This window comes from Cryptotermes secundus, unplaced genomic scaffold (assembly GCF_002891405.2).
Source record: "Cryptotermes secundus unplaced genomic scaffold, Csec_1.0 scaffold24, whole genome shotgun sequence".
In the NCBI taxonomy this organism is placed as follows: domain Eukaryota; kingdom Metazoa; phylum Arthropoda; class Insecta; order Blattodea; family Kalotermitidae; genus Cryptotermes; species Cryptotermes secundus.
In genome coordinates, this window is record NW_019718270.1 from 1 (window position 1) to 26,521 (window position 26,521).

At 39.3% G+C, this 26,521-nt stretch overlaps 2 long non-coding RNA genes across 3 annotated transcripts; one reads left to right on the forward strand and one right to left on the reverse strand.

Annotated features, from left to right (window-relative positions):
• The first annotated feature begins 38 nt into the window (after nt 1-38).
• Nucleotides 39-8,942, forward strand: LOC111866044. 2 transcript variants are annotated; one of them, XR_002843085.2, is made up of 7 exons: nt 39-905; nt 1,053-1,186; nt 2,139-2,321; nt 3,442-3,520; nt 4,858-5,001; nt 6,132-6,212; nt 7,902-8,942. It is a non-coding gene; the product is annotated as an uncharacterized LOC111866044 (long non-coding RNA). The 2 variants fall into 2 exon arrangements; XR_002843089.2 differs by lacking the exon at nt 7,902-8,942 and adding an exon at nt 7,268-7,364.
• Nucleotides 8,943-17,857: 8,915 nt separating this feature from the next.
• LOC117282640 lies at nt 17,858-24,644 on the reverse strand. Its single transcript, XR_004513461.1, has 2 exons — nt 24,213-24,644; nt 17,858-21,132 (listed from the first exon to the last, which is right to left on the reverse strand). It is a non-coding gene; the product is annotated as an uncharacterized LOC117282640 (long non-coding RNA).
• Between the last annotated feature and the right edge of the window lie 1,877 nt (nt 24,645-26,521).

Sequence of the window (26,521 nt, forward strand, 5' to 3'; positions counted from 1 at the left end):
GAAGGATTATCACTAGGAACACTATAGTGGAGACCTTAACAGATCACACAAGGCACTTCTTCTGTAAGGTTATGTGTTCTGCACCATAAAAAGATATTTTACAGAGAATCTAGTACTATACGAGGTGAAAATAAAGACTGATACAATGAATAACCAATAATGTTACAATTATATCATAGCCATATACTTCAGACTTGAGATCATATTCTTTTATGTGATAATTATAAGTAAAATATCCCTGTTGCATGTATTTATTTATGCAGCTAGAGATATACAAATGTGTTTTGGCTGAGGAGGTAGTTTTCAGTATCAAGCTATCAAGGAAGTTAAGAATGTACAAATATTTCATTATCTTTGTTCAAAGGTCAAAATTAATTCCGTTTTTGTTCTTGTATTTTAATGGAACTCGGCATACGAGAGCTGTGTGATGTTGAGCATAATTTATTTTGTAAGTTGAATAATTTTGGTGTTAAATTATTCAGAGCCGAAAAAGTAATTCGCGAGTCGATGATAATATCCAAAATGGCGGCGTGTTCGGTGGTTAATGCTGATGAAACTCCAGTTTTAATCAATAATAGTAGTGAAACAAGTGAAGTAACGAGTGCTTGTTGTGATAAATTTAAAGTAGAACTACAAAAGACCATAATAGAACTCAGATCAGCACAAAAAATTATTAAACTGCTACAAGAAGAGATGAGCTTAAAACGCCCAATCGGACCCTAAGTACAGACGCATATTATTTGCATCACAACGAGAATTCACCACAATTGGAACTCAAAAAAGGGAACTGGCTTCATGTGTTCATGAATCTCAGCTGGAACATCTGGCTAACCTGACGTAGGTTTTTCATGGTTTTTCGCAGGACCTCCAGGCAAATGCTGGCTGGACGTAGTATCCCTAATCAGGTGACCACCAAGACTTGAATACATTATTTTCTAATCATCAGCCATTTGATAATATATAGTTTCCGCTACGAAGTGTGTTGTGAAATAATGAAAAGAAATGTGCAGGGGCAGTTCTGAATGTTACTAATAATCAGAAACAACTTTCAGCGCCAGAAGAAGTACTGTCCAACATCAATTGTGAGCCTGATGACAGCGAACTGGTGCTACAGATAGCCCTCAAAAAAGCATGGAGACTGAAGCTGCAGGAGGCTCTCACAGAATCGGAGAACAATATAGAAAAGGTACATCACATCGGCAGATTTCCTTTTTAATCATTCTCAAAAATGTTTTGCTGTAGTACGGGACATTTCTCTTGATCAGGCAAGGCCATCTTCCCCTCACCTGCCTCTGCTTTTTCTCCCTGAGACAAGAGAAGAACAGCCCCATGGATATGTGGTGGGAGGTGATGAAATTGTCCATAGCTACAGAATCCTGTGCCGTGTTTAGTTCCTACACAGATATGGTATATGTTCCAGTTATAAAATGTATGTAATAGGCTGTGCACAGAACTTTGTAGTAAAGCTCATTATGATGTTTCCTCTTTGGTTACTATACAAAGCCATTGTACTGTGGAGAAACCGTGTTCTGATTTAACCTGAGGGCTGTTAAATTATTTATCTCAGTCTGTTGTGGTGGGCCTCAAATCAGTAAATCATATCGTCACATTTAAGTCATCATCATTCTTTCTTACTCTGCTATGAACCAGAAGTTTGTGGGTTCAAATCCCAGTGAGGTAATTGGATTTTTAAATTGACAGAATCCTTCCAGCTGTACTATGGGGTGGATTCAGCCTCTAACAGAAATGAGTACCAGGGATTGTACTGGGGCTAAAGGGCGACGGAAGTGTAAGGTTGACAAGCTCACTGCCGTCTGTGAGCCGACTGCCAAGAAAATATGGAAGCCTCAACGTCTCACTCCCCTACGGGCCTCCACGGCATGTTGCAGGGATAGCTGTATATTTCTTTATGCTACCATCCTTTCTCATATTTTGGTTATTGAGACCTGTTATGGCCTCCTGTCATATAGGTACCAGCGGCACTCTCCCCAGGTGTGGGAGGGCATGGAGCTGGCGACTCACCTCCATCTAGTGTATAACTAATTAAGCATAGGACAGCTTTGCATTTATGGATACTACAAAACAGAATGCTGTATAGCTACATAATTTAGCTCTTTGTGATTTGTGATGTTTGTTAGGTGGCAGAGTCAGTACTGGAGAGAAACTCGGAAGGAAACATGGAATGTGGTTCCATTGTGCTGAATGCTACAGCAGAATTCTGCCGTATGTTGGGTGACATCGCCATGTATGGTTTGGCTGGCAACAGGGATGAGGACACTCAGGAACTACTTGTGAGTGCAATACAACCATCTGCAGATTTGGTAAGGGCACTTTGGTTTAGCATGTGTCAACACTGGATATAGTCCATTGCCCATCTATAGTTATTTACTGCAGCTGCAACAGAATTTGAAAATACTTTAATTGCAGTTGAATTTCGTGATAATGGATATATAAATCACTGAACTGAGTACAGAATTGGAAACATCCAATAAAAGATCCTAGAACAATAAGAATGTGATAGTTGAAATGGTAGAACTTTTTCCTTCTTCTTGACAAATGGAATAAAGTGGTAAAGTCCATAAGTATTTGGAAGGAATGTCAGTTGACTTACACTGTGTTACTTCCCAGAGGATTGTGCTTTTCTTAGTCTCCTTTGTAAGAATTTCAACCCAGGCTTTTTTCATATCTTATTTTTTTTCTCCCTGTGCCATGTGCATGACACAAGGGTAGAAAAGACGCTACTAGGAATTATATGTGAAATTGAAATAGGGATGAATAAATAGCTCAGAACATGACTGAATGAAAAACCAATAGTTCTTGTAATTTTATTCATTGCAAAGTCAATTGAATGTTAATTGTCACAGTATTCTCACTGCAAACTCAGAATTAGTTTGGCAGCTGTACATTGCTTGGCAGAATGAGAGTATATTTCTAATAGATCTGTAACTTTAAAGCATACTATGATATTAAAAAGATATTTTGACAAAGAAGTTTCAAGATGATCAGTATAGTCAGAAGAATTCCGTCCTCTAGGGTATCATCTGAATTTCCAGGGGAACATGTCACCTGAATCTTCAGGGTCAAAGAATAAATGAAACAAGAAGCCAGCATGAAGCAGGTAGGAAGCTTGGCTTTGTTACCTGCCAGCGCTGGTTTCTTGCTTGGTTTATTCTTCAACCCTGAAGATGGAGGCGACATGTTTCTGCAAAATGTCTGTTGACTTTCGACAGACTACACGACATTATATCCCAGATGACAGAACTCTTCAAAACCACTGCTGTCAAAAGCTCAAATCATACACAGTGTAGTCAGTACTTTACAGTGCAGTAATTTTTTGTACAGTGGTTGGTGGGTCAGCAGTTCTATCTCAAGGTAATGAATTGGTAATTTTTGGGCTGCGCATTTGCATCTTGCTAATCTCATACAAAATTTACCTTACAGGGCTTTGAGAGGGAAATGATTGAAAGGAAGAAACATCGGGAAGGAGGCAAACGTGGAGCTTGGAATGAAGTTGAAATTGGTGAGTCACTAGCAGATTCTTTATGTACAACATAGGCCGATTCAAATTAAGAGACCCTGGCACTTTTGTATTAGTTTTAATTGTACATTTATATTTTAAGGATTTCAGAAATGCTGTACCATATTTAATTGTATACTGCAGTTTTGTTAGGGGTTTTAATACAAACACATTAATCAGTACTGTTTAATATTAGTAGCAGTAGGATAGTTGGTTGAGGCACTATACTACAAGTTGGAAGGTCGTGGGTTCAAGTCCTGATGAGGTCATTAATTTTTTTTCAATTGACCTAATTCTTCCAGATGCACTGTGGCTTTGGGGTCAACTCAGCCTCTTAACAGAAATAAGTACAAGGAATTTTTGTGGGGGGTAAAGTGCGGGCGGTGCATAAGGCTGACATCCTCACCGCCATCGATGAGCCGATTGTCTAGAAAATGTGGGAGCCTTAAAGTCTCACAACCTCCATGGTCTGTTAACAAGGATAGCTTGGCGCGTAAGGCTGTCTAGAAAATGTGGGAGCCTTAAAGTCTGACAACTCTATGGGCCTCCATGGTCTGTTAACAGGGATAGCTTGGCGCATAAGGCTGACAACCTCACTGCTATCTGTGAGCCGATTGTCTAGAAAATGTGGAACCTTGACGGTATGTTACAGGGATAACTTTACTTTTTTTTCTGTATAGTGTCTTGGTATGTAATGTAATGAATGTCACTCATAGAGAATGCCATCTTCTGGGATGTGGCACTGTATAGATATTGTGTAAACCTACGTTTTGAAGGAATGTATCGCCTCCATCTTCAGGGTATAAATATGTGCAAGTGAGAAACCAGCATGAGCAGGTGGCTGCTGACTGAGTGTCCTAAAGTTGTCCTGTAGCCGTCAAGTCTTCTCTGCAGCAGGCCTTAGGGAAGAGAGTTGTCATGGGCACAGGGATCGGCCGCTTGTTTTGATTGTGGAGTAGAGTAGGAGATTTTGAAGGGTAAAGAATATGTGAGCTTTGAATACTTTTGTCACTTCCTCTATAACTGAATTGCAAATCTCGTCTCGTCTGTCGGGATTGACCCACTCAAGTACAGTGCGTACAGTCAAGTGCGCGCCGCGGCTGCAATTTGCCGTGAGTCATACCACCGCAGAACGGATGCAGTCGCGGGAAGGAGTTGCAACTCCTCCCCGCGACTGCATCCGTTCTGCGGTGGTATGACTCACGGCAAATTGCAGCCGCGGCGCGCACTTGACTGTACGCACTGTATTAGGGAGGTGTACATAATGGTCAAGACAGGACGAAGTAAGCAAGCAAGACTAATTAAGGAATTTAACGTACAGCATTGCTTTATTGTTTCAGAGATGATGAGAAGTTTGGGCATCGCGAGCGCTACAGTGGTCTGACCTCAGACTTCAAAGAGGAGGAGGAGGGCTACAGACCAAATGTTAAACTTGACTACACAGATGATGATGGACATGTGCTTAATGCAAAGGAGGCTTTTAGGTTAGCACAGCTAACAGCATATCTGTTTTTAAGATAGGTCGCACTGTGGAGGGTAGCCTGTCCAATGGTAGTACATTGTTTAGTGGAAAAAAGTTCTCACAGTAATTGCCATTTTAAGAAAAAAAATTCCAAGGAGGAAGCGGCTTTTCAGTGGAAACAGGCATGATTATGGGACCATCGTCTTTATCATCCATGTGTGCCAACCTCACCGTAATGTGTGAACCAACTGATGGATTTATGTGAAACTCTGTATTGTCATCGTGCCACTCCCCATGTTCTTTCAGTTGTCTACCAGCAGCCATATTAACATGGCGACTGAGCTGGGAGCAACACTAGAGCCACTTAAAGTAGGTCCTTAAGAAAATGGTCCAGGGTTAAGCTGTTATACCCATTCAGAAGGTTCTGAGTTGATCCTCACTCCCATCTGTGTACTTATTTTTCTGCTTACAGATGATGCCTTCACATCTAGCAGAGGTAAAACTTGGGAATACAAAGGATACCCCTCCATGTTAAATTGTAGGGTCCCTATGCTGACCAGCACTATCATGATTACCCTATCATGGGGGGTGAGATTATTGTGTTCTGCCTCAGATGCTATCAGTAGAACATTTTGTTATATATATATATATATATGTGTGTGTTGTTTTGACTTCCTGTTGTCCCATTCTGTATGTGACAGTTTCTAAGTAGCCAACATATTGTGACATTTGAGTGTGTAAATACTTTGTACTTGATACAGTTTGTTGTGTAGGCATAGACTATGGCAGAGCGGTTCATTTTGCAGATAGGTCGTATGAATTAAGAAGAAACATGCCTCAAAATTATTACTGTCCCATTGTACTTTTATTAAAATAATTTGTGTTAATCATTTGAATCCCTGCGACTTTAATGGTCTGTAGCATGCCCGTTTCTGGTTGTTTGCTGTATGAGTAAGTTGTGTTGGAAAACAGAATGTTATATAGTTTTATAATTTCACAGAATAACAGATTGAACTAAATATGGATCGTACCCCTATTTTCTGGCTGGAACTTCAGGATGAAAGGATGTTACATGTTACTTGGAAACATGGACACATTCTGTCAGATCCTAAAGTACAGTGACTTTAATGTTGTCTCTCTTTCTAATTTCAGATACCTGTCTCATAAACTTCATGGAAAGGGACCTACAGAAATAAAGTAGAGAAACGAATGAAGAAGAATGAACAGGAAGGAGTGAGTATCAGTCCAGACCTGGTCATGAGCTGTTATTTGTAACTAGTACCATACTGTAGCACCCTGGTGCACTTCATTTAGTAGCAGATGGTTTCACAGTCTTACGTGCAGCACATCCTTCTATATAACTTACTAAAAGTTATTCGCTACACGTTTCTAACTATAGTTTCATCATTAGGTGTTTTAAATTTATAAATTATAAATGAGGAAACTGCTGTGCTTCCATTTTGTGAATATTTGTAGTTACTGTGCAGTCCCTTCTATGCGCATGTATATATGAAGTGGCCAGTTGTTCTGCCTGTTGTGTTATGCTGTGTAACACAGTGGTGTGCATAGAAGGGACCACACAGTAATAACCAACAACCACAATATGGAAGCACAGCAGTTTCTTCATTTATAATTTATAATTTCAAACACCTGATGATGGCCTTATAGTTTGAAATATATAATCAATAATTTTCAGAAAGTTTTATAGAAAGATGTGTTGCACGTGAGACTGTGAAACCATTTGATGCTATGTAAGATTTGAGGCTTTCGCGGCGGTGACTATGAAGAAAGCAGTCTTCTGNAAGGACATACTGCATGCGAGACTGAAACAATTTGATGCTATTTCTAAATGGTGCTCCATAAGGAAGTAAATTGTAGTTATCATTACATGTCCATGTTTCCATATAGGAGATAGATATCCGTCTACACTTTTTGTGCGTTCATTTTCTGCTGACTACAAACATACTCAGTAGCTTCAGTCTCGGAACAGATGGGAAGACCGCAACTTTGCGGCAAGTCAGATAGAGCCTGCTCATAAAACACACAGCATATTTGTCCAATTGTCATTAGGCTAGTAGACACAGACAGAGACCATGGGTTGGAAATTGGGGGAAATTGATGACTTCAAGCACAGACCAACTTAAAATTTGGCCAGCTGTTAGGATAATCAGTGACAGGTGCTACAAACACTTTAGCATGTTTAGTGGCAAACAGACTGTGCCCCATCTGAGGTGTCAGGCTCAATGGGATTAATTTTCATTTTGACATATTTTTTATTTTGTTTCAAGTTGATGAAACAGATGAGCTCAACAGACACACACTTGGAATGCTTAGCGTCTTGCAGCAGCAACAGAAAGAAACACAGTCTCCATTTTTGGTCCCTAATGAGGGTAAACAAACATGAGTATGCTTTTTATCTGCCACTGATTCAATTCATTCAAAAGAACAGCCAGTTCTAACAAAGAGAAAGTAATTGTATTCATTACCTGACAGACTTAGACCTGAGAACACAGATTACTAGATGAAACCAGTGAACTCAATTCAAAATTTGTCTTATCTTGACATTACAAATAACAGTAATTCATAGCTTTAACTTAAAGGCTAAGTAAATGAGCCGCCATATAGTAATGTTGATAATGTCATTTAGTGATTATATTGCCGCAAAGTAAATATTTGTTTTTCTTTGAGCATGTCACTTGTTTTGTTATAATTTCTCAACTGTAGACCATAAAGTGTCATTTTAATGATAGATTGATGAATAAGACTTTCCTTCTTGGTATGCTGAAGTTTTACTAAAAATTTCTGTTTTTGATGCAGAATATGAAATTCAATTTTCAAAATAAAACCAGCTCTGAGGTTTTTGTGAAATCTGCTAGTTTAACATGAGCATTACCACAATTTCTTTGTTTCTTTCTTTTTCAGGGCAACCATCTGGAAAACAAAACTGCAAATTCTTCATGAAATATGCTGGCACCAACTCTGAAATTTAGTGTGGACTTATATTTTTATTGTTTGTTACTGTCTGGAATATCATCTCTATTTTTAAGTAAGACACAGCTTGCAGCTGCCGATAGTGCCTGTATATACTGGAAGGAAGGCCACAGAGTTCATGTCACATTCAAATGAGTACAGAGGTTCTCCTGTGCCAGCTGTTGGCACTTGTAAGCTGAAAAGTACAATTTCTAGTGAGCAGTTGCTTGTTCATAGGACCTGAGCCAGATGAACAGCCTCTGAACTAAATCGGACATTAAGTAATTATATATGTGGCGTTTCTTGATTGCAATAGCGATATTTGTACACCCCCCATCCATGCTGCATTCAAGCCTGCAAATTGGCCACTGAACATTGTGACATGTATCCTGCCAAAAGACGAAAGAAACCCTTGTTCAGTGATAGGCCAGTATGAAAATCTGTAAAATTATACAAACAACAGAATCAGACGTACACTCTACTGCAAGTCATTGTAAAGTACCACTGATATATTATTGAAACATTTGTAATGGATTATAAAAATAACTTGGTTCATCCTGGCCCGTCACACTCGCAACTGTATATAAGGTTTTTAACCACTGTCCAGTCTGATTGATGAAAGCTGTTTTTAATTTTCATCCTTTACATGTTTAGGTCAAAACAACCATCTTCAGAAGGATATTATCAACACACATGGAAGCTACTGTTACGATGTCATAGATATAAATTTTGTGTCTCTTAACTAATATATTAGGATGTATATTGATTTGTTAAAACATCTAACAATCATAAATCATAACATTTATATCTGTGACGTGGTAACAGTAGTCTTCATGTGTGTTGATAATATCCTTCTGAGACATGTAAAGGATGAAATATTAAAAACAACTTTATCAAAAACAGTGGACGATGGTTAAAAGTCTTATATATATAAAAAAAGTAAAGCTATCCCTGTAAGAGGCCGTGAAGGCCCATAGGGTTGTGAGACATTGATGGTCCGACATTATCTAGACAGTCGGCTCAAAAATGGCGGTAAGGTTGTTAGCCTTACGCGCCGGCCACGTTTTACCCCCCAGAAAAATTATTTAATTCCTGGTACTCATTCCTGTTAGAGGCTGAGGATTAGGTTAATTGAAAGAAATCCAATGACCTCATCGGAACTTGAACCCGCGACTTTCCAGGTTGTAGTATAGCCCCTCAACCAACTATGCTACTGCGTGCCCCCATAAAAATCTTATATACGGTTATAAAAGTTCTGTGTTTAATCCACATGCAGATGATCAGGAGTCTTCTGTAGGTATATGAAAAATTGAAAGATACATAGACTTGGCCAATAATATCAGGCCATGAAACTGTGTAAAACTGATCTTCAGGCATCTTCTTGGAGGTGGTGGTGGTGATTTGAACCAAAATGAATATATAAGTTGGTGCTGGAAATTATCTGAACTCTGATTTGTAATCCTGATGTGTTACTAATCTTCACATAAGAAGGTACACAGATGGACTCCAGGTGTTCCCAAACTTACATTTTTCTTTATATCAGTAATGTATAAATGTAAGTTGATGTCCTCAGTGACATTCATTCCAGCCACCCAATTATTTAAGACCGTTTCAATATGTTTTAGTCTTTGTTAATAGAAATTTACTTGAAATCACATTATTACAAAAGTTGTTACATTTGTGTATTTCTTCATGAAATAGGGATTATAAGTTAAAACATGTACACCTACTCCATTAGGTGCATGCAGAATGTGTTGTTCAGTTAGTGTGGTTACTTGCAAGGTTGGAATTATGTGTGGAGTTGATTTCAGTTTGTAACATTCTCACTCAGAGCAGTCGGCTGATGGTTATTGATGGTCGTTAATATCTGTCCTTACCATAGGTGATTAATTTTTCAGACAAAAAATATGACACACCTATCAAAAGAAACTGAAGATTTTGTTTCTTTATTGGTCAGTGTCCTGTTGAGAAAGGTACAATAAAATAGTTTCACTTGGTGTAGTATTTAAATGTATATCACCTTTAGGAAAAATAATATAAATATGTTTTCATTTCATGATATGTTTGTATGCACTCAAAGTTTCACTGTAAACTTGAGGTGGCCACGTGCAGCTGGAGCCCAGGCAGGGCCACTGAAGCGTCAGGCTGATAATTTCAAATGGTTGCAGTGGTAGACTTGCCATTTCTTATTAATTTGTACATATTTCCTAACAGACTCACTACTGTGATGCAGACTTGTTCAAACAACGCTCTGAGAAATAATTTCATTATGTAAATTAATTCATCTGAACTGATCACAGTTCAGTTTAATCAATACAACACAATTACTATATTGTTGTAGTGTGCCAGTATTTGTTGTTCATAAATGGAAGTACAGTCATCTAGAAACACCAGTGCTACGTATGAGATATAAGGTATTCAGGGCAGTGATCATGAGGAATTTGGAAGTGATGCTGAGTAGGTGGGTAGGAGGCTGCCTACATTTTGGAGGAACGTACCATCACCTTCATAAGTGTAGAATTCTGCTACATAGATTCTATCACATCCTGACTTGAGCAGTATTATTGAGCCCAACTTCTTTATTACAATTGTCACAACATAACTAATATCAAGATTAGTGCCTAGTTTTGGCTCTGCTACGTGTTCCGGCAATTAATAGCCAGCATAAGGCAAATACATGGTTAACATATATAGACCACTGAACCGCATAACTAGTAAAATTGGATACAGTATTATTAATTATATAAAATACTTGACATAAAAATACAATAAATTAGATTATATAAAACAAAAGTTATAGTATAACACAAGAATAAAATTCTTCTGTTGATGTTTTACATCATTGAGTCAGTCCTTGGTTTTTATAATTTTTTTATTTTCTTTTTTGTAATAAAGAAGTTGTATATTATAACACAACAGGATGCATGAAATGAAAATTAGAAAAATATTATTGAGAATATGTCTTCTGAAATGTAATGCTCCAAAATGTGTTTTAACCAACACTGCAGACATATATACTTGCTCCATATTCAGGATGGACAATTGAAGCTGAAGGCAATGTGTTCTTCTGAAATGTCATTAAACTTCTACCAACCTACACAATATCATATCCCATATCATCAGCCAAATCAAACTGTTGTTTGTGGATGACTGATTTCATATTGTCACTGCAAACACAACATGATGCTTCAATGAGTATTATTCGTGAATGGGAACAGGTCAAACATCTGTACGTAATCTAAATGTCTGATATCTGGAGTCATCCTAAAGATGGAGGCACACATTCCACCAGAACGTTAGTATCCACCTATCAGACTGCAGGGTGGTGTGTTTCACCAGAACCCTGGTATCCGCCTGCCAACTACAACACAGTGTTATAGCACATAGTGTCCCCACCAAGGAACTTGATGATTATACAGCTTTCCAGTTTTGTAAGGAAAGTTACATCAAGGACTTGTAGCTCAGATGGAGGGAACACAAATACATTTCATTTCATGCATCCTGATGTGTTATTATAGACAATTCTTTACGGGAGTCCGTTGTAACACAACAACATAACAGTCAAGGTTAAAATTAGCTAGCTACATGTTTGGTCTCTTTAAAGCCATCATCAGGCAAAGCACATGATTACTAATAATGTGTGAATATAGTAATCATGTGTTTTGCCTGATGATGGCTTTAAAAACCAAAACATGTAGCTAGGTAATTTTAACCTTGACTGTTATGTTGTTGTGTTGTGATGGACTCCAATAAAGAATTGAACACAAATACATACAATATTTTTGTTGGTAGATGCTGGAAAGCATCCGCTTGGCAAAGCAAAAATGGTGGAAGAAAGAAACTAAACCAGATCTTGACAAAATTCGTTATAAGACTGTGGATCATGATGTGTCAACTGGTGGGCTTCGGTATTAGCAGCTCTCATCCTGGAAGGGTATGCTGAAAAGTAATGCCTCCACAAGACAGTGGCGAAAATGTGGTTCTGTCATGCCCCACTTACATAAGTACAGGTACTCCTTGGTATATGCAAGTTCAAAACATGTTGTTTCATTTTAATGCAGTCAATTAATTTAGACCTATTAACACTTGCTTTAGTATGAACTGCTTGCTGGCCCATCAAGAGAGGTCAGAAGAAGGGAGGATTAGGATGCTGTGCAGGCGTGGAGGAGGAATGCCAAGGGAGAAGAAAAAGTGTGGCCTACCTGATGTCATTTATGTTTTTGCACCCCCAGTGACTCCTTTTGGGAATACAACTAGTGTGTTAATTGATGAATACCTGTACATCAAATATGTCAGCTGTGTCTGGATTGTAGAAGTGGTTGTTTGAGAAGTAATTGTGTAGAATAAGGAACAAAGTTCAAGGAAGGTAGCCATTTCTGTTTCAATGAAATTGCTGTTATGGAAGAGAAATCAGGAGCCATTACTTTCAGCATGCCCTTGTACAAGCTCTGTCACCTGGAGAAGACAGATAGACTTCCCAATGAAATATCCCACATTGTGAAATTGTAAATTTCATAATGTTAATTGAAATGCATATTATAATATTTGTTGCTTAACCTCCAGTGGCATCCTGTGTACAGAGCATGCTTGCCATTGTATCACATCATTATGTGGAACACAGAATACCTATGGCAGCCATAACTTCTGTCTCTTACAGTGATATTATATTAAAAGTGCCAGTTTTTTTATACCTGTTGAGGAAAAATGCTATAAGCTGTCTATTCATGTATGGGTAATCACATTTTCAATATCCTGTGGCATGTAAACAAATACTGTGTACATCTGAAATAAAATTACCCTGCTTTACCTTTTATCTACAGTGTAAACCTCACATTAAACGTAAGATATGAAGCTTTCATGGCAGCTACAGTGGATGAAATCTGCTCTGGCTTTCAGCCGTGTCAATTGGTTAACTATCACTGATGTCACAGGGACCATCTCTCTCACTATCAACAGATATGGCTGATAGCCCAAGAATATTTTATCAGCTCGTGTCAGTTTTTTTCCTTTAAAACAGGACTATGAGGTCACATTGCTGTCTGTGTATGCTCCCCTCCCTGAACCTACTGATCCATGACTGATGTATCATTAAAATATTCCGCTACTACTAACAAGGATGACAGCAGTTTTCTATGTGTAATGAGTAAAGTCTTCAAGAGGCAACATTTTACCACCCACAGTATTCCAGCTCCATCAACAGATTTTTTCTTTAACATTTCAGCACACTACAGAAGCTATGGATGAAGCTGGGCAAAATTTCTGCAATCAGGAATTAAATTAAAAAAAAAAAGGTACTTTACGTTTTAATGGTTTTTGGTTAGCAGGAAAACCCGATAATTTTGTTTTGATGGCCTTCGGTTATCAGGAAAACCTGGTACCTTGGACGACCTTCAGGAGCACAGTATTGATTGCAAATGAGGAATTAAATTTAAAAATCCCGGTACTTTTTCGTTTTAATGGTCTTCGGTTATTTTGAAAACACGGAGCAAGACAGTCTTTGAGCACATTTTGTGCATACAGCAAGAAATGTAAACAAAACCCGGTTACTTGGAAAACCCGGAAGGTTTTTCTGAAAACCTGATTGGTTTCTGTGAAAACCCGGAGGTTATTTGGAAAACCCGAAGCAGGGCAGTACTTTTGCAGATTTTGTGCATACAGCAAGAAATGTAAACAACCCCCGGAACTTTTCGTTAGCACCGGCTACTTTCCGTTGCACCGCGGCAAAATGTAAACAAAAACCCGGTACTTTCCGATGCACCGCGGCAGGAACACGAACATGCGGCAATTTCACGACCATGAGTAATGAGTAGCCAATCAGCATTAAGGGGCGGGGCCGCTTAAGTGCTTACTGCACTATCTATAGGTACGGCAAACGAAACCACGCCTCCAGGGGGGGGAAAGGAGTTATCATCGGAACCCCCCCCCCCCCCCCAAGACTGTCACTGCGTAGCCAACCAACATTAAGGGGCGGGGACACATAAGTCAACATGAATTCCGTGCCTACTGCACTACTTATAGGTACAGGAGGAAATGTAAGCAAAACCTGGAAGGACATTCAAGAACGCAAGACATGTTGCAGCTGACTGCAAATGTTGCCATATTTCCGAAAATGAGTTACGGTAGACAATAAGCATCAATGGTCAGGGGCCAAGTCTATGTACAAATACATGAATGTAGTGCTAAATGCAAATAATTTGAAGATACAAGAAATGTATATATAACCCTGATTGTTTTGATCTTATAACCTTTAAAACCTTCAAGAGCATATTTCAAGCCAAAGCTGTGAACTTTCTGATGAGGATTAAACATCACTGCCATACTTGAACATTTATCTCCTAGATAGGGTATGAGGATTAACTTCATTTCTTCAATTAGCCACTTTTTGCAAGCCAACTGCTCAGTTCTCATCCACTTGGCTCATCTGCTTTACACTGAAAGCAAGCTTCAGACCCAATACCAAGTAGAGTAATGTAAGAAAAGTATCGTCATGAAACCTGTTGACTAAACCTTGGGGCTGCTGCACATGGAAATGGTGCTTTACCCCTGAGATTAAGGTAGTTGTGGTCAAGCAGTCAGCTGATGCCTCACAGGAGACATACAGAATAAATGATCTTCCTCAGACCAGTCATTTCATTATAAATAAAAAGACTTGACTGAATGAGGATTGACCACTTGGCTTTAACAGATGGTGAATCAAGGAAACAAAGTTTATCCTCATATCCTGTCTAACACATGAACGTTCATCTGCAACATTGCTCTGTAATTCTCATCTAACAGTTTTAAACTGTGGCTATAAATGAGCTCTTGAAGACTTTTTGGAGGTTACAAGTTTAGACGGTTTAGGGATTTGTTTACATTTCTTGCAATACCTTTGAGTCATGCAATTAGCACTAGATTCGTGTATATTAACTTGGCTCTGACCATTGATGCTGATTGGCTACTGCATCCCTTCTTCAGAAATACAGCTACATCTGCAGCCAAACTATCAAATCCCAGGCTAAAAGCTTGGGGCTGTGGCAGTGCTGTGCTCTTGAAGGTTGTTGAACGTTACTGGAACAAAAAATACAGGGTTTTGTTTGCATTTCCTACTGTACCTGCAAATTGTACATTAAGCATTAACTTCATGTATATTAACTTGGCCCCACCCCTTCATGATGTCATTACTTCATTCTATTCCCATTCCACATGGACTTGAACACATGTTCTCATGCACGGAAGCCAACTGCTGTACCACTGAGCTAATGTTTGTCATGCTTGATCATTCATCCAGTGTTTGTCATGACTGATGTATTCAGTACAGGATAAACAGTTTGGTACAGCCAGTCTTAAGCTTTATACATACCATTCATATTGAGTCATGTACGATGACTGGTCTTGTAAGGATTTATTCTACGTTTATTCTGATCATAAAGTGGGCTCTTCAAACAGTCAGGCTCTGAGGATAGTTGTAAATTCACTGCACATATAATTTTATATGCAAATTCAACCAACAGATGTGTGGGTCTCAGGGATGGGGCAGCGAACTTACCTTCTGAAGGTTCCATGTTCATGTTCACAGGGAATGCAACTGCAGCTCTTTATGCATCGAAGTGAAAGCATTTTTACTTACCTCCATAAACACAACCAACATGTATTCTTTCAACATGCTACTGAATTTTATTTTTTGGTGTTCTGAAACATTCAAGATAGGATTTTTTAAAAAAAGGACAACAATATCTATAATTTACTCCCAATCCAATTATTTTTTTCATGTTTTTCATCCCACATATTAAAATTCTGAAATATTTTCAAATTATTTGTTAACTGAATTTACAATGCGACTCTTCTGCAGATGCTGTTTTATATGTTCTCGTATACTTCATTTTATTTACACCCTGTACATATTCTGAGTGCAGTGCTGCACTGAGGACAGGGACGTTACTTGTTTTTATTTCTTTATTGGTTGTATTAAACCCATCAGCATGCAGCTGGGGTCCTTCAATTCCAGTCCTTCCTGACAGCACACTGTAAAGCAGAAATATGTATCAGCGAGGATGAAGGCTTGAACCAACTGGCTGCATTGTCATAGACGCATAGTATCAGGCATTCTACAATTGGCCTCAAACTCCGTTTGGGACATTAATGTTCTGCTTATATTGATCTGCATTTTTCTGTGACAACGCAAGGCTTGTGGCAGATAAATCTCTCCTGCATCAGAGGAGCCGACTTTCTAAATATGACCGACCTGTATGAGGGGGTAGACCTTCTCGGCCCTTGCACCGCGACCTACAGTGGTCTACTGTGCTTCGACTGACCTGTATGGATCTATCAAATAAAACTTTTGACAGTGAGTGTAAAATTCTTATTTTCCCCTTACTTCTGCATCTGTACAGACATCCTCAGGGTGTACTTGTAATGAGTTTTCCTAAAACATGAAGCAAACACATAATCAGCTCTGAAGAGTATTTATTAAAATAAATTACAAATATCCCACCCAGAAGGATAGAAATATCCTCACATACATTTGCTTCAGTCTATATAATTATTGGATACAGTGAATGTAAAATATTGTCAAATATTGTAAACCCTAACAGAATTTTCAAGTACCACTGCATGGATTATGTTACAATCCAACAAAGTGATTCATATTGCTTTCACTATGCTGCAACCCATCATACTTCCACACACTTACATTTCAGAATTCTACTTCAGTACAATACCTGACTGTCCACTATGGCTTGTCAGAGTATTGAGGAATTAGCTGCCAAGAAATTTCTAACTGTACCAATTAGAAAAATGCCTTAACATCTCCCCACCAACCCTCAAAGCTGCAGCAGTTCCTATCCAATTGATACTTACAATTACCTCCGCAATCAGGCCGCAACTTATGTTTCTTACACAAATATTGTAAGTACCTTGTTTGATTTGATGTTCTCATGGCAACATCTATAAGGAGTTCAGGGTTCTGCGTTTGAACGTGTAGTCTGGAGACGGCCCAATGTTTAGGAAGAATATGTCACCTCCAAAACGCCAGGCTGTCTCCGAACTACGTGCTGCTACAACTCAGAATGCTGTACTCTTCATTCCAAGTACCAGCCGTAGCCTCCTCACTGTCACCATGCAATTCAGAAGTATTAACTAAAACGCATAACATGCAACTCTCAAGGGCTGCTATCCTACACCTAACTCCCATGTCAAATCAAAACCAACTAATCTACTCATGACTGTGTATTCAGCTGAGATCTGATGTTCCCATGGCAGTAACCATGAAGATTTCAGTCTTCTGGGATGTGACACCATGTAGTCTTGTATAATGTTACCAACATTTCTGATGAATGTGAGGCCTCCATCTTCAGGGTCTTATCACTTTACAGGTTCCTCCAGAGTGGCGGTAACATTCACCAGTCTACATGGCCTCACAACTAAGACTACCACAGTCCTTCGAGTTACGAGGTGTTTAGAAAAGCCCGTCAATTAATCCACACTGCCACATGCTGATAGTGCATGCAGATATGAGAGCCACAGTTTACAGGATGAGGTTCGGGAAAGAGACATCATCGGCTGTACTTTATTCAATAAAAAATTGCAAAAGAGAGGTAAGGTGCAAGCATACAGAGTCCATTTCACACACAAACAAAAACTTTACCGAATATTTGTAACGTCTAATACTTCTGTATGACGTATATGAAAGTGATTTAGACCAACCGAAGTGGAAGCTGATGTAATGCTTTAGACAGGTTTCATTAGGGACCTCCCATATCACACTCCATCAAAATGCGTGCTGTCTGCAAGAACTGCAACCTACAACAACAGGAATACAGACACAGTTCTGCCACAGAAAAAATGCTAAATATGCATAAAAGAGAAAGGAGAAAGGAAAGACCCAACTGGTATTCTGCCTTTTAAACTCATGAATACAAGTGAACACATTCCATAAATGAACAATTCCTGTTACATATTGATTACTACATTTATAGCATTGTTAAACTTATGATGGAAATGAGAAACTGTACATTAATTTAGCTCAGCATGCTTCCTACTAACACACAATGCTTCAAATGAAGGAAGGCAGAGATGAGACGATTAGAATTACTGTCACGTGCAGTTCTCTAGCTTTCCAAGCAAGCACACACAAGCTTCCCATGTATATGAACATCATGTTATCAACTTCCCACACCTTCATCACTGTAATGGCTTCTTTCTCAGTGAACAGATTTTGAAGAAACCCTTTTCTTAAGTTTGTTCAGCAAAACTGAGCAGAACTTAAATGTAGAAATAATATATCAGGGGTGACATTTAAACCATACAATAAAAAAATATTAAAAAGTGCACCTCCCAATTCGGATTAATTACATTTTTTTCCATAATGACCCTCAAATATTTATTCTTCTTGAAGTACATGACCTATGACAGGAAATCCAACATGATGAGACATTAATTCAAACAAGGAAGTTCAGAGCAAAATTCATACTTTCTTTCTGCATAGACATCTAGTCCTATACATCTATGTTAATGCCATATAATTATTATTACTATCATTGCTCCTGCTGTTGTCATCATCACAATAATTTGTGAAGAACATGTTACTTAAATACAGACTGATTACATTAACTTGTCAAATAGTCTCAAGAGTTCCACACTACCTCCATCATCATAATAAACATGACATGCAAGTATGTTTTATGATCTATCTCTGTACCAAATTTCACATGTCTAGCTGCAGTGGTTCAGTAGTTAATGTCATCAAACTGAAACTGAAGGTCAAAAAACAATTTCTACAAACTCTATCAACTGTCAGAATTACTGAGTTTTTGGACTTTGTCCATTGTGCACTATTATAAAAACTAGAAAACACAGCATTTTGGAAACTGGGTCTGTTTCCAAAAACCCAGTAATTCTGAGTGTTATACACCACTGTCAGAACCCTTAAGAATCTATTTACCAGCTGTCCTAATGAATATTCACCTTATACACAGAATAAGATTAAAGGAGCTGGAATGAAGAGACAGTCTACAATCTATTTACACTCCATTTTTAACATAGCCCACTAGCAATCCTGCAGCTCAAATAAAGCACAGTACTTTGCCTAATGGTGCCATTTCATACTCAACTGGTTCCTTCAGTTGGAGTCCCAGGCAACAAAATCGTAATTCAGTCACATTTTCAGGCACAAATAGGACATGTGATCCATGTCAGGACACCTTTTACAGCGGCAGCTATTTACCAGTCCAAGTTTAAATAGATGTCCTTTCAACTGACAGTACTGTATACTGACTGAGCCGGGTGTTTCTGATATGTGGAGGCCTCAGACTGCATCTGGGTTAACCATCTGCTTTTTTTTTTATTCAGGTGTCCTTCAGCTGCACATGTTTTTTGTGCTGTGATTGGCCATCAACACAAGAAACCCCTGTCCCAGCAAGAACATTCAACACAGCCACAACCAATAAAACCAAACAAAACCATAAGGCAAACACCAGCAGCTCAATGACACCCAAAACAAAAAACAGATCACTAACCCACGTAACAAGATGCAATCTGAGGCTTCTACATTAACAGAAATAGAATAGCATTACAATAAGCAGCAGGTTCTGTGATCACAACAGCCTGCATACCTGATGACTGTCAGGCTGAAACATGTAGTCGCAACAAAGAAAAGCAAGTGGATAGTAACCAACGTTGCACATAGACAGCATCAAAGCAAAACACAAGTCAGATGATATCATGCATATGTGTTACCCTCCTACATGCAAACATAGTAAAGCAAGAGAGGCAGTTTGTTGGACAAATAAGTATCAGCCTGACATGGTCACACACATCAAACTGACATTTCTTCCTGTAATACTGCAGTATTATCTTCCCGCCATGTTTCAGTCTTGCCATACATAGAATTTCACTTCAGTCTTGACATCCACAGATTTTCACTTCAATCTTGACATGCAAAGATTTTCACTTCAGTCTTGACATGGACAGATTCTCACTTCTTTCTTGACATGCCCAGATTTTCACTTCAGTCTTGACATGCGCAGATTTTCGTTTCAGTCTTGATATACACAGATTTTCACTTCAGTCTTGAGAGGCACAGATTTTCACTTCAGTTTTGGCATGCACAGATTTTCACTTCAGTCTTGACATGCAGAGATCCTGACAGCATAGTCGCAAGAGAAAAGGCTATCTGAAAGAGCCAAGCATGGATGACAGGACAGCATAATGGACATCAGAGAAATGCTGTAACTTGCTTGTTATGACTGTACAGCAACAACTCCTTCCTCTTATGACAGATGGGTCACTTGAGGTCTCATTTGAGATTTTCACTTCAGTTTTGGCATGCACAGATTTTCACTTCAGTCTTGACATGCAGAGATCCTGACAGCATAGTCGCAAGAGAAAAGGCTATCTGAAAGAGCCAAGCATGGATGACAGGACAGCATAATGGACATCAGAGAAATGCTGTAACTTGCTTGTTATGACTGTACAGCAACAACTCCTTCCTCTTATGGCAGATGGGTCACTTGAGGTCTCATTTGAGATTTTCACTTCAGTTTTGGCATGCACAGATTTTCACTTCAGTCTTGACATGCAGAGATCCTGACAGCATAGTCGCAAGAGAAAAGGCTATCTGAAAGAGCCAAGCATGGATGACAGGACAGCATAATGGACATCAGAGAAATGCTGTAACTTGCTTGTTATGACTGTACAGCAACAACTCCTTCCTCTTATGGCAGATGGGTCACTTGAGGTCTCATTTGAGATTTTCACTTCAGTTTTGGCATGCACAGATTTTCACTTCAGTCTTGACATGCAGAGATCCTGACAGCATAGTCGCAAGAGAAAAGGCTATCTGAAAGAGCCAAGCATGGATGACAGGACAGCATAATGGACATCAGAGAAATGCTGTAACTTGCTTGTTATGACTGTACAGCAACAACTCCTTCCTCTTATGGCAGATGGGTCACTTGAGGTCTCATTTGAGATTTTCACTTCAGTTTTGGCATGCACAGATTTTCACTTCAGTCTTGACATGCAGAGATCCTGACAGCATAGTCGCAAGAGAAAAGGCTATCTGAAAGAGCCAAGCATGGATGACAGGACAGCATAATGGACATCAGAGAAATGCTGTAACTTGCTTGTTATGACTGTACAGCAACAACTCCTTCCTCTTATGGCAGATGAGTCACTTGAGGTCTCATGCTGGTGAGTCACAGGCCTGAAACAATTACATGAATAGCATTAAAAAACAGATTCTGATCTGCATGCGAATATGTATGTACGGTTTCAAACTTGATCCACTTTTAATTTCAACAAAATGTAAAACTTCCATGTGGCTTGCAATGACAAAAAAAATTTATGGTTACATAACAAAATGACAGTGCAATGGTAAATGTGTGAGACTTTTGACAAGCTTGTCAATACAGATCAAGTATTTGCTGGTATACATACTGGCCTAAAGAAAAGGTACTAATAATACCCTTAAACTAAGTAAATTTTGTTCAAAGATATCTCCATATTAAAACACTGTAAAAATATATAAAAGTAAAGTCTTCAGCTCCTTAAAAATGGGAAGTTCATTTCCATTCCCTTACAAATGCAAGCCATGTAATACTGCACTACTTATATATAAAAAATTTCATGGAAGAACTTATGCTTATTTTCCATTTCCAAACTCCTGTCCAACCAAAATTCCCAGTCAATAATTATATAATTCTGTCCTTTACATTTCAGCTACTACAGGCAAAACACCATGATATCCATAGCCACATCTGTAATTTTCACTGTTTCACAAACTTTGATGTCAGTACAGCTTTTATAAAATGCAATTATCTACATTAAATTATTAGTGGGGACCAAATATTGGTTCTACAAGAACAGGAAACAAAATGGAACAAGAATATTCAAGCACAATCCGCTTGTGGGAACATCCCACCTTATCACGCATTTTCTGCAACGCACACTCTTCACATCACTTTTCACTATCACGTGCGCTAACCAATCAAATTGCTCCAAACGTTCGCATTTATACTGTGCTCGCTGCTAGCCTCGCATCTACATCATCACACGTGCTAGCCAATCAGTGCCCTGCAAATTCTTCCTCCTCAATTTCAAGTTTCGCTCCGCCCACCGAGCAGTGTATAAAAAGGAGCAGCCCCAACCGGCAGAATCAGCGCTAATATTAAACTGACCCTCCATAAAGCTCTTATTAGATCCGTAATGACTTATGCTAGTCCTGCCTGGGAGTTTGCGGCATCTAGTGAAACCCATCTAGTGAAACTGCAGCACCTGCAAAACAAGGTTCTCCGCACGATTGGCAATTTTCCAAGGCGCACACCGGTCCGCGAATTGCACATGGCATTCAAAATTCCATACGTATATGATTATATAACAAAATTATGCAGGCAACAAGCAGAAGTCATACAAAATTATGATAATGAGAATGTTCGCAACATTGGACAAGGCAAAGCCAGCCACAGGAAGTATAAGAGGCTTAAACTTGGCGGTGGTCAGGCATACGACCGTTCAAGTGACTAGACTGCCGTGATAGCGATTACTACTATAAATAGGGCATAATCTGCTGTACAATGCCTGGGTTGACAGAGGCCTTGTATATATTGTACATAGAAGGTACAAATGTGGATTTGTAAATTATGTAAATACAGACAGTGGACTTCTTAAAACAGACTGACTGACAAATGACAGACCCGACCTCTCATCAGAGAGGGCGCCCCAAATGGACAGGACACCAACTTTCACAAAGAAGAAAACATCTGGTCATGAGCCCCAGCTGGGGCTCGACACCAAGATAGACAGACTGACTGACTGACCATCAGTTGTAACATGACTTTGACTTTGGCAGAATCAGTTGACTTCAGTCTATGATCAAGCCACACTCAAGCAACATCAGCCAGCAGGCTTTGTTGCCAGCGCTCGGTCTTCGGAGGCATCGGCAGGCTGCGCCAAGCATGACTGCCTCGGCCCTCCGGTTCTCTCACACCCGACTCACTGGGGCACCTCACCTGGACTCGCCGGTGGTCGTGTCCCTGTCCGACCCACTGGGCATCTGGTGTAGCCACTGCCTCATCACTCCTACGACCGTGCTGAACGACCAGCCTTCCACCAGCAGCCGCCACGCTGCGATAAAGCAACCTCCACCATCTGCCGCACCGCGATCAAGCAACGGCCGCACTGCGGCCAGTCCACTCACCGCAACTAACCTCTCTCCCTACCGGCGTGCACCGCGCTACCTCACCGGTCAAGCATCTCAGCAACCACGGTCCTTTTCAGGACCAACAAACTGTTCCGAAGAAGTGGGTTGTCATCGGAGTAATGACAAAACTACATAAGACCCCACAAGCTCATAAAATGAAAATGCTGATCTTCCCCAGAACTAGAGTTATGTATCAGTTCCTTCATTACAAAAACAGTGTTAACATTCTTCTCAATTAATAAAATATGGCTACAAACCACTCAAATGACTATGCAAGGCATGGAGAATTGATGGGAGTTAACACAAACTTCTATACTGCAAAATTATTTGCAAAGAAAGTAATTGAAACAGTGAAGCTTCAATACTTGCAGTTCACTATGACCAAGCTCATATTTACCAATACAGAAAAGTGTTTAACACAAAATTTGTATCTACTTTTAAACTCTCCTACAAAGCCAAATTTCATGAGCCAAATACAAACTAATCTATATTGTGAAATGCTGTTTCCTAAGCACCTGTAATAATATTAATCTTTTCTTCTAACAAATAATGAAAAACATAAACCTGCATAACATTTCTAAGAAGTCCTTCCCTCTCTCTCCAATATGATCCCATAATGGCATACTTCGGGGCATGCAGTTGCATAGCTGGTTGCGGGGCTATGCTACAAGCCGGAAGGTCGTGGGTTCAAGTCCCAATGAGGTCACTGGATATTTTTCAATTGACCTAATCCTTCCAGCTGCACTATGGCCCTGGGGCTCACTCAGCCTCTAACAGAGGAGTACCAGGAATTAATTAAATAATTTTCCTGGGGAGTAAAGAGCGGCCGGCACGTAAGGCTGACAACCTTACATATTTGAGCCGATTGTTTAGATAATATGGGACCCTCAACGTCTCACAACCCTATGGGCCTTTATGGCCTGTTACAGGGATAGCTTTACTTACTTTTACTTTACTTAATGTCATACTTCAAATTCTCAACTTCTAACACGAATATTAAGATTAATCATTATTTTGCACATAAACTCAGCATCTATAACTTTGTCATCACATGACATATCTGTTTCATTCCGCAGCATACTTACTGTGAGTTTGTTAATTACTTCGGTCACAGTGACGGGCTTACATTTACGTTTACAACCACCTTGGAGCTGAAGCACAGACATGTTAAACCATAACCCAACTGCAGAACTGCAGCTGCACCTCTAATAAGAGTCTATATGATTCAAATTTATATATTCACGAAGATGTACTATGAACAATATTTGTCAAGTACACTCGTCTCCTGCTTACTGAACAAATTTATATCAAATCATCACAGCAAACACGTAAAGCTTTTACATTACAAAAATATTACACAAGTAACGTCACACTACCTCAACGTTAAAATCCTGTAACCTCAATTGAATTTAACATAACCAAACTGCCCCCCTTCCGCTCACGCTCCTCATCAACCTGACAAGCGAATCAGAACCATTTCTAACAACATGATAGCTAGTACAGGTAGCTGTTACCACGCTTACCAATACATCACACTTTTGCTGTTTGAAGCGAACAGTATTGTCATCAGTTGTCATTGGCCCAAATTCTGCAGCGCTTAAAGCGATTGTGATTGGTCGACATTATCACGTGGTTTGGCGATTGCCCGTTCTTCGTGACATCTGTCGTCGGGATTATGACCAATTATGACGCTACCTGCATATGGAGGCAGGTTTTGAAATGCTTTTGTTTATTGCTAAGATACATTAGATCTCAGCTTACTAGCCTGGATAGCTACGCTGTTTTCAGGCAAAGTGTCATGTGCAACAATGACCAGGCTGGGTTATTCTTCAGGAATATATATATGCTTGTTCCACAGTCATTCAACCCCCTGTCAGAACCTAAATTCTATGATATTTAGACTGTTCTTAGGCTGGATAAATTTTGGCCTGCTTGCTTTGGGCGAGGGATGGGAGTAATGGGCTACTTAAGCCTGGAAACATGGTAAAATTAGGCTTTTCTCTTGCCTTTGCTAGGTCTTCTGCTAGTCCAGCTTAACTATCCTAGGCAAGGCTCATGGTGGCTGAAAGCCCTGGCTGTCCAGTTCAGAGCAGGATCAAGTCAGACTGAACATCTCACACTAATGCTAGCTAGACTAGGCTCAGGCTACATGACTGAGGTTGGGTATCTTTCTAGGTTAAGGACTATGGAAAACTTTAATAGGCTGTACTGGTAAAGAAAAGAAAAAGAAAGGTAAAGCTGTCCCATTAGCAGGCTGTGTAGGCCCATAGGGTTGTGAGTCTTCAAGGCTCCCACATTTTGTAGAGAAGAATCAATAACTGTCTGTACAATATCTCTGCATTCTGAACTTATAAAATATGGGCAGAACAGAGGAAAAGGAGTGTGTGTCAAATAATGTATATTGTATGGGCATATCAGATATCATCAGAAACTTTTATTCAATCATCATCATCATCATCATCAGTAATCTGTCAAGACGACAGGTCCACAGTCTCNCCAGAAAACATAAGATGGCGGTTTTTCCTGGATTCGCTTTGAACCCAGTCTCTTCAGGAGGTCTCTGGCTGGCTGCTTCATCTGGAATGTTCCTTCATCCTTTAAGTCAGCCACAGTTACTGTCACAGAAATCCAGAAGAAACTGCACTGAGACGGCTTACATTCAGAGGATTATATTTCTGAACCTCTTAATATGTATTGAGGGATTTAAAATTGTTTGAGCGTGTCATATTTGTCAAGCTCCAGACATTTCAGATGTCAGAAATATTAATGTTACAGTAATAACTTTACAGTTCATTTCCATACACCATACGTGCTGTCTATTATGTAATTTAGAAATAAATTATCTGTTAACATAACACAACATACGCAGGTCTATGAGGGACCAATTGAGGTGAAAATGATCTGATTAACTGTAGACATGATGGGATGAATTAAATAAGCTAATATTTTAATCAAGAATGACAAGATTGGTGCACAGGTAATAATTCCGATGTATTTGTATTCTTTAATTTAAATATCTCCAAAACAATAAGACTTAGTGAAAATGTAGGCCTGTTTAGCACAAATTATAAATTTATATGAGTAACGCTGCATAACGAGGAGCTTCATAACTTGTACTCTTCACCAAGTTTAATTAGAATGATCGAGTGAAGGAGGATGCGGTGAGCAGGGCATGCAGCACGAATGGGGGTAACAAGGAATGTATATAGGATATTGGTGGGAAAGCCAGAAGGAAAGAGACCACTTTAAAGACCAAGGCGTAGGTGGGTTGGTAATATTAAAATGGATCTTAGGGAGATAGGATGGGATTGGTCTGGCTCAGGATAGGGACCAGTGGAGGGCTCTTGTGAACACGGTAATGAACTTTAGCGTTGCATAAAATATAGGGAAATTC